Here is an 11,397-nt window from a genome sequence, read left to right on the forward strand (position 1 = left end):
ATGTGACAAGGAACATAGTGTGAACCAACTTTTGTTTTTATGGAGACTCTGAGAGGAAGTTTTTGCTATCTCAGGCATGCAGACCCAACAAGGAAGTTGCATCCGTTCCGTTAATGACTCAACCCTACATGTATCTAAAATGTGCATATGTTCCGACCATCACTGCAGAGTTTTTATTCTTCTGTAATGTTTTTATCAGTACAGTGCAAACATGGAGGGAAAGAATTTGCTAAGTATAGTGCAACGCAATAATACTAACATTAATTTTGTATGTAAACACCACTCTATTTATTACTTGGACACGACTTCCACATTTTATTCTATGTACAATACATACTACCAATATTTGTTTTCATTTTAAGAACACCATGTACAGTGGGCTCCATAAGTATTTTGCTGTATTTTATTCGACGAAATAAGAACTTCAAAATTCTGAAAAACTTACACATTTTGCTCAATTTACAATACATACTACCCATATTTGTTTTCATTTTAAGAACACGATGTACAGTGGGCTTCATAAGTATTTTGCTGTATTTTCTTCGACGAAATAAAAACTTCAAAATTCAGAAAAACACACATTTTACTCAATTTACAATACATACTACCCATATTTGTTTTCTTTTTAAAAACACTATGTACAGTGCGCTCCATAAGTTTTATGCTGTATTTTATTCGACGAAATAACAGTTTCAAAATTCAGAAAAACTTACATATTTTACTCAATTTGCAATACATACTACCAATATTTGTTTTTATTCTAAGAACACCATGTACAGCCGGCTCCATACGTATTATACTGTATTTTATTTAGCGAAATAAAAGCTTCAAAATTCAGAACATTTTACACTACAGGTTATTAGATATTTTTACATCTTTTGTTACACTACTGGTAGATGTTAGCCTATTAGTAGTCGCTCTAGCTCCTCCCCTAATTGACGTAGAGCGGATCTGATTACATATTCGTAATCTGCACGTCGAGACCTTTCGTTAGAGTGGTCGGAAGGTGGGTCTACGATCGAATCCGGTACCTCTTTTATCAAAACATAGTTAATTTCAGGATTCGTGGTTCTTTTTTCATTAAACTTTTGGGGTTTGTATCCTGTCTTAGGCATTCTAATATAGTACTATTTATATACAAAAACAATATTGTTCTGTACACAATCTTTTATTAACACATTGAACTTCTACAGAAAAATTACACATTTTCTACACATACAAACTTGTTTTTATTTCAACTCGTACTACAGGTTATTAGATATTTTTACATATTTCGTTACACTACTGGTAGATGTTAGCCTATTAGTATGTGTTAGTTACTCGTTCAGTTTTCCTTTTTTCAACATCTCCATCATTCGTTCATGTATATTTTCCCCTGTTTCTCCTGTCTTCTTATTTTCACCCTTCTCATTTCTCAGACCTTTAAACACCTCCATCAATTCGAAACATATTCTTAAAGCTAGATGGGAAGGTACATATTGCGCTCTTTGTATATTTTCTATAAAATCGCCAAACACTGGCGCATCTCGTTTCTTGTCAACAATGTAAGTAAATATTTTGACCAAACAGTCCACCGATACCTCGATATCTTTACATGTGTCTTCTAATTTTACCAATAACTCTTCCGCCAGTCCATTTTCTTCACAGAAATTCACATAATTGCCGATGTGTTTTTCAACCTGTCTTCCATGTGTTTCACTCCATAAGTTTCTTCGTTCTGTCGGGCCTGCTGTTGTCTTTGAGTCACGTGACTGTGACGTCACAAAATGGAAGTCACGTGACCCGATTATATTATTAAATTAATATTAATTTACATATTATTATATTATTATTCTTATTATTCAGACCACACCCAATTCCTGGAATTTCAAACTCATCAACGCCAGCCAAAAACACCTCCTTCCCCGGAATGACTCATCAACGCCATCTCTTTTCAAACAAACGAAACACGTACTCAAATTCCTAGAATTTCTGACTCATCAACGCCATCTGTTTTCAGACACCGGAAACTCCCGACCAAATGTCATCGGGAAAACCCCGAATACCTCCCCCTCCCCCCACACCCAATTCCTGGAATTTCAAACCTATCAACGCCCGCCAAAAACACCTCCTTCCCGGAATGACTCATTAACGTCATCTCTTTTCAAACAAAAGAAACACGTACTCAAATTCCTAGAATTTCTGACTCATCAACGCCATCTGTTTTCAGACACCGGAAACTTCCGACCAAATGTCATCGGGAAAACCCCGAATACTTCCCCCTCCCCAACAACAACCAGATCGGGAAAACCCCGTCCTCCAACCAATCAGAATCCTCATTACAAAATAAGCCCCGCCCATTTATGACGTCACAACCAATCAAATTCATCCTTACAAAATAAGCCCCGCCCCTTTTATGACGTGATCAAAAAAAAAAAAAAAAAAAAGAATAGCGCTACGTCATCAATTGATCTTTGATCGATCTTTTCCAATCAATTGATTTATCGGACTCAAGGCGGTACCATAACTACTGTGATCGAATGCAAAAAAGGAAAATATGTAAATGCACGTTATTACTAATAAAAGGTTGATATAATTATATAGCATTTCTGTGTATGCTATCGTACTGCATAATTTGCATTATCCGCAGCATGAAATGTAAACTGAAACAAGATACAAATATTGAAAATCTCAGTCATGAGGCAGAGTAATGAAAACAAGTATGTGTATAAAAAAAGTATAAATTTTGTTTGTGTGTGTGTGTGTTTACTGTTTACACATATATGTATATCCACACAGAATCGTATATGTATTTTTCTTATTTTATGCCGCTTTTCTTCAAATTTTAAGTAATCGCGACGATGAGGATGATGCGTGATGATATAGATGAAGGGACACTCGTAAAGAATATCCTTGCCCAGACCGGGACTAGATCCCGGGAACTTCTGTGGCAAGATCAAATGTCGATTACTTCAGAATCTTGGCCATCTAGTCGGCTACACGCACACACACATGCACAAAAATGCAATACAATTTATTAATCTTGAAGGACGTACGTTGTGTTCGTTTACTTAAATACAATCATCTGCTTCAACACCACCTACCCCCTTCCCCCTCTTCAGGCATGTGTTTCGAGAAAAAGAAGCTTGGCGACTCTTTTGAACGACTCATTTGAACGACTCTTCTCAGTGAGCGAGCGCTCATGAGTCGACTCGCACAAACGAACGGCTTGAACCCATCACTAGGTGAGTGACAAGCACAAGACAACCCTCTTGTAACATCCACATCAAAGGTTATTGACTTTTCCGAAAGATTCTTCTCTGATCTGATTGGATCTTGTAGGCAAGCCTCCTGCATTCCAGAAAAGCAAACATTTAACATATGTTCTAGTCGGCCGCTCGTTTCTGACCGGGCCCAGACAAGCTGATCCGGATCAGTGAATTCGTTCGCGAACGGATTCGAGGAAACAGAACATCCAGCTTGTCGGTCGTTTCGAACCGGATCAGTGAATCCGTTCGCAAACAGATTCGAGAAAGCAGAACCCTCCACCTTGTCGTTTCTGACCGATGGCCGTGTGCACGAACGAAGATCAAATCTTAAACTCGGATCGGGAAAGGACCACTGGAAAATTCCATTGCACGAAGACGGTTCAACACTTGATCGCGATCTAGGAACATCAAAACGAGTTTATCTTCTGAACGGCCATTCGCTACCGTTTTGGTGGCCGATCCTGGTTCACGATACTGACGCTTCGTCTGCAGGCAGTTGTTTTTGAATATAAAAAGAGTGGAAAGTGATATCGAGGGCGTCCAAACGCTATAGATGTTGAATATACAATACTGATAATTCGAGAGTTGCGTAAAGTAATCTAAAAACTGCCAAAATAATAACAATAACTTGTGGTTCTGTGGTGCAAAGTCGAAATGTTTCTAAATACTGTACTTTCTATTCCAGAACACAAAACATGTGCAAGTGCAAGGTAAATTAGAACAGAACAATGTTACGATATTGCTACATGGTGTTGCTACACGACATGACAATATAAATATATAAGAATTAAGAAATGAAAAATTCAAATACTTACCACAATACAGTAATAATAATAATAATAAAATATCTTTATTGAGCGGGCGAGTTTCAGCGTACGCTGTTCTCTCGCGAATGCATTTCGTAAGGCATTGAAGTCCCGTAGAAGAAGGTTCCATGCTTTCTCCTTATTCTTTTGTCTTATGCCGTCAGTTCTTTTTTAAGATTATTATTTCTTTAAACCCTACTACATCCTTGTACTCGTCGACAAGGTTGATCAGTACATTTCTCAAATTCAGATAAGTTTGCGGCCCGAATTACTTTCTTCTCCTACACGTTGATACTTTAACACATCACACTATTCGGTGGGGTTCTTGATTGTCATTTGTTTTAGCCAACCAATCAGGTATAGCCTTACAAATTAATCTCGGATCATTTGAACGGAATCTCTTGAACGTCGTTTTTCGTTGGTGCAATGCAAATCTTTAAACCAAGTTCATTTAGAGTGGATCAAAATTGATCCCGCTCATCTGAACTTCGAAATAATCGTCGTTGGTGCACTCGGCCACGAATCAATGAATTCGTTCGCAAGCCGATTGGAGAGAATACAGCAGATCCTCCAGCTGGTCGGTCGTTACCGGCTGCACCAGGATTAATCGTCTAGGGGTGATGTGGCGTGCGGAATGAAATTAAAGGGGTGCGATGTTGACAATAAATGAAATATGAAACATGCGTCATTCATAAAATACGAATCAACTTTTAGTAGGATTCTATGAAAACATAATTTAGATTTCTACTCCTCCACTTTTGGCAAATCGCGACAATGAGCTTTGTTTTAGTGTTAGTGACGATTAGTGTTTGCTTTAAACATTAATTACAATCATGTGTAATGAAATGAATGGTAAAAATGTAATATGTATGTAAAAACCAATCACACTAAACTGTAGGCAATTATCGAAAACCACAAAAGGGATAGCTGAATAAAGAAAAGAAGAAACACCTTACAACAATAATGACGAAACACAACAGTCGTTGATCGGTGTAGCGACTGCCGCCATTGCAGTAAAGTAAATGAAGCTTTGATTTCAGATTAGAACCAATGGATTGTCTATTGTATGCAATATAATAGCTGTCTCACTTCAAAACATAACAACATTCTAGGCTGAATATGATTACATGGTTTAACAAGCCATGACGTAATGTGAGGGCCTGCCTGATGTCGTAGTGGTAACGGCGTCGCCTTGTATTTAAGGAGCCCCAGGTTCGATACTCGGTGGAGGCACATAGTGCTTTAAACTATAACCTTTCTGTGCATAGAGTGAACTTAAAACAACAATTCAAGGGGTCTTGGGTTCGATACACGGTGGAGGCACATTGCACAGTGGTTTAAACTGTAGGTCTAGCGCCGATTAGCTTATCTGTGCATAAATTGGACTTAAAACAACAATGTAACAATGTAATGTGACACTGTAAGAGTTAATAGTGTTTCTGTTTAATATGGGTTTTGAAAAAGGTGTGTGCAATGAACAAGTATCCCTTCGCAATACCCTGGCACCGCCCCTGGTTGTTTCTGACCGGGTCAGCTAATTCGTTCGCGAACGAATCTTTTGAACGGATCCCAGTGCTGAACTAGTTCACAAAGAACGAATCCCAAAAATGAACGGAACTTTCCATCTCTAAAGCAACCAAACTTTTTACGTCGGCTACGAACCTTGCGTTCTGACGTCACCGAGCAATGCTTTCATTGTTCGGCTAAATGCCCAGGGGTGACCAAAGGGGGGGATTGTGGCGCAGGTAGCTCCATCGAAAATTTTTTGGGATTTTTATAAAATTCAACATTTATTTCCAAAATATATGTAAAAATGTACACCTTAAATGAACCATATTTAATCCATCAGATGAAAAGAAAGTAGTCGTGTTTGTCGTGTATTAATTCTCTCGGAAAATCAGTTACTTTTGGAGAAATAAGCACCTAAATAATTCTAGTTAAATGTAAAACATAGTATAAACATCTCAGAAGAGGATTCCGTATAAATTGAACACTGAGGTAATCAGTTATATCTGAATAAAACCGATAAACCATGACAGGATGTGCAAACTGCATTTTGTGTTGTATAAAAGTTCAACTGAGATTAAGTCCCTGCGATCTGACATTCTTCTCCGATCAGCGATGAGCAGACATTGACCGTAGTTCAGTGGTTCAGCTGTTGTAACATGGCTGTACTAACGAATATTTGCTTGTAAAATGTGTTGCAAGTGAACGTATGCGGCAAAACGGGAGAATCAATTCATAAAATCCTGTTTCCATAATAATAAAGAAGAAGCATGCACAACGAGGTGAACAATGATAAATATTTCTTCCATTTTTCTTTCTTTCCATATATCGTGTGTCATTGTTATTTACTGTTTGAATTACCATGTATTTTTTTCTTGAAATTTGCCTTAAATGACTGCAAGACCATATTGTAACATTGTTTAATTGCAGGATTAGAGAAAAGTAATTTGAGAACAATCGAGTGTCGATACAAACCGAAAATATGACCCGCTTACATTTTCTTGTTGATATCATTGTAAAACTTGCGTTGGGATGAGGAGGGAGTATAAAAATATTACCATTTCGCTTTACTGCATCCAGCCAAGTGTTATTACAATTCCATTTTGTCCGTAGAATGGAATAGAGAATATAACTTTGGCTGTAGTGTATATATCTACTGCTATATGAACCGAGCACGTAGCATTTTAGTTGGTAAAGCTTTCTCTCCTCCCGATATATAAATAAAAAAGGTAAAGTGCTCCCCTGTGCTTAGCACCACGCCATGAAGGCTCTCTGAGAAAAGGACAGCCGTCTCAAACGAACCAGCATTCTTTCCATGAAGCCCTGCATATATATTTGATTACCACATGTAGGCTACTTCAAGACAAAGAATCCAATGTGTTCCCGCAATAAACTCTGATATCCATCCAGTCCACATTCGGCTCATGTCACCATCAATTCACGTTCGGCTTGATGGTTAAAATTTAGAGAAGCAGGCGGGCCAACGGTGAGATGCAGCTAATCACGGAACTTCAGGCATTTTAAAATTTAAAACCCCCAACGAGACTCTCGCCCTCGTCCTGAACAAGGATCCTCTGTTCTCGAGGGTAAGCAGTTGCCCAGGCCCGGAATCAAAACAATGGTTATACACATAACAGGCTCGAGCAGACGACATAACTTCTGCAAGCGCGCCGGCCAGTCTGGCTCAGTGACAGTGAAGTGACAAGGGTAAATAGTACGGAATCGTGACCCTCTACCTCGCTCGAAAATATATCTCTCCACCGTGAAAGTTAAGACAGCGAGAAAACACATCAGTTAGCCAAGTGTCAAAAGGAAAGTGCTCACTGTGAAGTTATTCGTAACCCTATAGCGCTACAGCCCAATATTAGGCCAAGGCTTCCCTACCGACTGCTGGCCTCCAAGGGGGCGTGGAGATCTGCAGCCAGACTAGGGGGACGGGTGGTCGGTAATATTACTATCACCTGATCGTATTATGTGGTCAAATGGACACACGGGAAAGAATTTCCATTTGTTGCTTTAATTTTGGACGTTAGTAATTTTTGAAATCATAGTTCCACACATAAATTCTGCCTATCAGTTACGTACTCATGCGATTTTTCTTGTGATTAACTTATAAATTAAAAGAAGAAAGGGGTTGGTAGGAAAGCTTTGTTTTGAGGGCGGCAGAGAACTAATCACAATGAGAATGGTTTAAACTTTAGAAGCATCAGAGGTTCAGCCGAAAAGGTCAACAGAATCTGTGAAGTAAAGAAAAAAGGTGTTACGAAGTATCCAATAGAAAATTTTGTTTTTAAATCCACTTTTATGCTCAGATAGGTTAATCGGAACTAAACCTACAGTAGAAAGTGGATTGGTTTGAGTTGGTGTTTTAAGTCCACTTTATGCACAGTAAGGCTAATCGGGACTGGACCTACAGTTTAAAGTGAAATCCGAACCACTTGTGCCTCCACCGGGTATCGAACCCGGGACCCCTTGATTGCAAGGCAATGACGCTACCACTGCGCCATGGGGGAGTTGAAAGTGTTACAAGTTACAAGACACAAAACAAATAGATTCAGTAAACAAATAAAAACAAATAAGGAAATAAACAAAAAAGCAATCAACATTAAAGTTAAAAAAGGATAGCACTGAAGTCAAACAACCTAACTCAGATAACAAGCAGCAACAAGGATAAACAGAAACCAACATGGAATTCAGAAAGGAACATCAATACTCAGATATGAACCAGCAACATACCACACATATCTAGCAGCAACAAGGCATAGAATAGACTAAAACAGGGCATGCTTATGGAGAAACTAAACAACATAAGAATAAAAGGGACAGCCAAGGCTATTTACAGTACAGAATTATAATTACCCAAATACGCTACATCATACATAACATCTGCGAATAGGAAATTAACAACATCAGCAGTAACTACTTATACCTGCTAGAACAACTAAGCGACTATAGTTAATCAGAAAAATACATATTTTCACGAACTAATTTACCTCTACGTTAATAATACTGTACTAGGAAAATGCTAAGGCTTTAAAAGATAGCTCCCAGAACAAAGTACAGCGGGGAGTATAGGGCCCCATGCAAATGATTATTCAAAGGAGCTTCGTAGATCAATAAGACAATAGAGATTATTCTAAGTACTGCAACTTGACCTAAAATAGGAAACCTACACAAGAACATCAACACAGGAAGGAAAGATACTTACTACCATTACAGCAGCCACTCAATATCACAAAAGACCATGCAAAATATTCTACAACAATCTGCTTCATAACATAAAAATCTGCTAAGTTTCCAAAAAGTATCCAATCAATGAAAGAAAACTGCTTGAAAAGGGAGAACTCTCTACAGTCTCGCAGAATTATAGGAAAATAACAGCAAAACTTGGAAGCATACACACTCAATAATGCTCAATATGCATACACTTCACATGCAATCCCCTGCAAAAGGCCCATAGCAGACTCTCATCTGAACTTGGACACCAAGAAAACAGGACTTTGGGATTACTAATACTCATAAATACTACATTGCCTGCCCTTGTTTGAATAGCGTTGATGCCAACTTCATAGCAAAATATTGAAAAACGTCAGATGTATATTCGTATAAGTGTGTAAATGTGTGTGTGTGTGTGTGTGAGTGTGTGTGTGTGTGTGAGTGTGTGTGTGGCGTGTGTATAAAAGAGAATATATGTGTATTTATCAGAGTGTGGTCTTACATAAATTGATAAAAACAGCAATATAGAACCTGATAGAATAGGAAATAGTAAAAAATAAGGTTTTTAACATGCCAAAGTAATTAGTTTAGTTTGTTAATTATAAGAAACATAAGTTAATTACAAGAAATATAAATGAAATGCGCTAAATAAGTACAATTGTTTGGTTTGAAGGTAGTGAATATATCGGAAAATGTGCAAAACTTTGCATTATAACCAGTGAATTAAACAACGTTTGCGTTAGAATAGCACAAAATAGCATACTTATTAGATTAATAACAAACTTTCTGATGCAGTAAAGTATTGACTAGGGCTGAATGATTCAATTACTGTAAAATATTAGTTTCAGATTGAAGTAAATAAAGTGTAAACAATACCATTTGTTTGTAAAATAGGGTTGTTAATTCCTCAGATAGCAGAAATATCAACTTGTACACAGTAAATTTGAGAGTTTTAGCAATATTTGTCCTGAAATGGATATAAGTGTAACGTGTCAAATACAAAATATTTAAGAAACAGTACAGTATAACCTCAATTTTGAAAGCTAACAGTACTCTAGTGTTTCTACATAGGCTTCTGTAGTGGTAAAATACATCCAGTCCTTAAAATTTTTGGCCATCCATTCATCCTCAGCGTCACGATTAGTCACAAAAGCAAAAAAGCGAAATCTTGTGGTTGTTAAAATTTCTACTTTTCATGCAATCACCTACACTATAGAACTAAGTTTAGTGAATTTTGTCGTCTTCCTGATTGGGCTGTTAAAGTTAATAATCAATAAAAATATACTTGCATAGAAAAAATCCTGATATAGTTGGAGTCTCAAAAGTATGTACAATCAGTGTTCTTGCTACATTTAGCACCTAATAAAGTATAAATTGAAGTCTAGTTAGTGTTGGGCTGTAAAATGTTCTGGTACATGTAGTTACTTGAAATAGCAAATATTGGCTGTGTAACTGGTAAAGCACTCAAAAAATCAACTTCGTTTCCTCGTAGTACTCCCTGAAAGTGCTTCTTGCCCGCTAATAAGGCTCTGGCGTGTGTTCCTATGCCTCCTACTAGCCTCTGTAAAATTCATATTGACCAGTGCTTAACCATTCAACATGCTGTAGAGCCTAAGCTTTAAGCTTCAGTCAGTGGAATTTACTTCTCAGGAACATATAGTGATTGTAGAATAAAAAATAGAAGCCTCGAATAATACAGCATAACAGATACAAATAACCCCTGGTATTAATCAAACACTCAAAAAAGTCAATAGTACTTGAAACGTACCCCGAATAAAAGACTATAAGGCTAAATAGCATGGTAAAAAAAGTTTGGCAGGTGGACTTAAGAGCCACGTAGTCATCTGCTAACATCGACTTGTCCTGTGATTTGTCATTATATTGTTAAATTGTTATATTTAAGGGATGAAAAAAACAATATTAATAAACATTCAGTTGGTAAAGGGGTTTCAGTGCTTAGAGACATAATAATTTTAGTTACAGTAAAAGTTTGGCCTCTTATAAGTGCAAAAAAAAGTACAAATATTAAACATTTCATACAGTTTATCTAGTAAGCAAAAGCAAAAATACAATAACTGCGCAACATACTTAAAAATTAAGCAAGCCGTGATATTCTAGTGGCCCATAATAAGTCTAAAATATACTCGAAAATACTCTGACATAAGGTTAATGGTTATCTGAGATCGAAATTTTCAAGCTTTCTCTCATGCATAAAGTGGCTCTAGGAATCACTAAGCCTCAATAAAAATGGAAACATGCAGTAAAAGCACTTGGAGAGTTGTTGTGATCACATCATATGAAAAACATGCAAGAACAAGAATATATGGAACCCTACTCATATATTTAAGAAACTTTACCTACCCTAACAGTAAGAAAATACCGAGGAAACTCTAAAATAAACAAACTTTCCTACGAAGCAAACCAAAAATAGCGTAGTGGAAGTCAATAAACCCTAACAACAACAACAAGATTCAACAACTACATCAAAACAAAAACGACAATAATAATAATAATAATAATAATAGTAATAATAAAGTTTGTGGGTACAGTTTTACTTAAAAGTACTTCTTCCTTAGTGATTAGAGAAATTTTTTAAATAAAGAACAAAACTCAAAGTTAAG

At 37.1% G+C, this 11,397-nt stretch overlaps 1 non-coding gene across 1 annotated transcript; it reads right to left on the reverse strand.

Annotated features, from left to right (window-relative positions):
- Positions 1–8,001: 8,001 nt before the first annotated feature.
- TRNAA-UGC (transfer RNA alanine (anticodon UGC)) lies at positions 8,002–8,073 on the reverse strand. Its single transcript has one exon. It is a non-coding gene; the product is annotated as a tRNA-Ala (tRNA).
- Positions 8,074–11,397: the final 3,324 nt, after the last annotated feature.

This window comes from Lepisma saccharinum, unplaced genomic scaffold (assembly GCF_977018435.1).
Source record: "Lepisma saccharinum unplaced genomic scaffold, izLepSacc3.1 HAP1_SCAFFOLD_1068, whole genome shotgun sequence".
In the NCBI taxonomy this organism is placed as follows: domain Eukaryota; kingdom Metazoa; phylum Arthropoda; class Insecta; order Zygentoma; family Lepismatidae; genus Lepisma; species Lepisma saccharinum.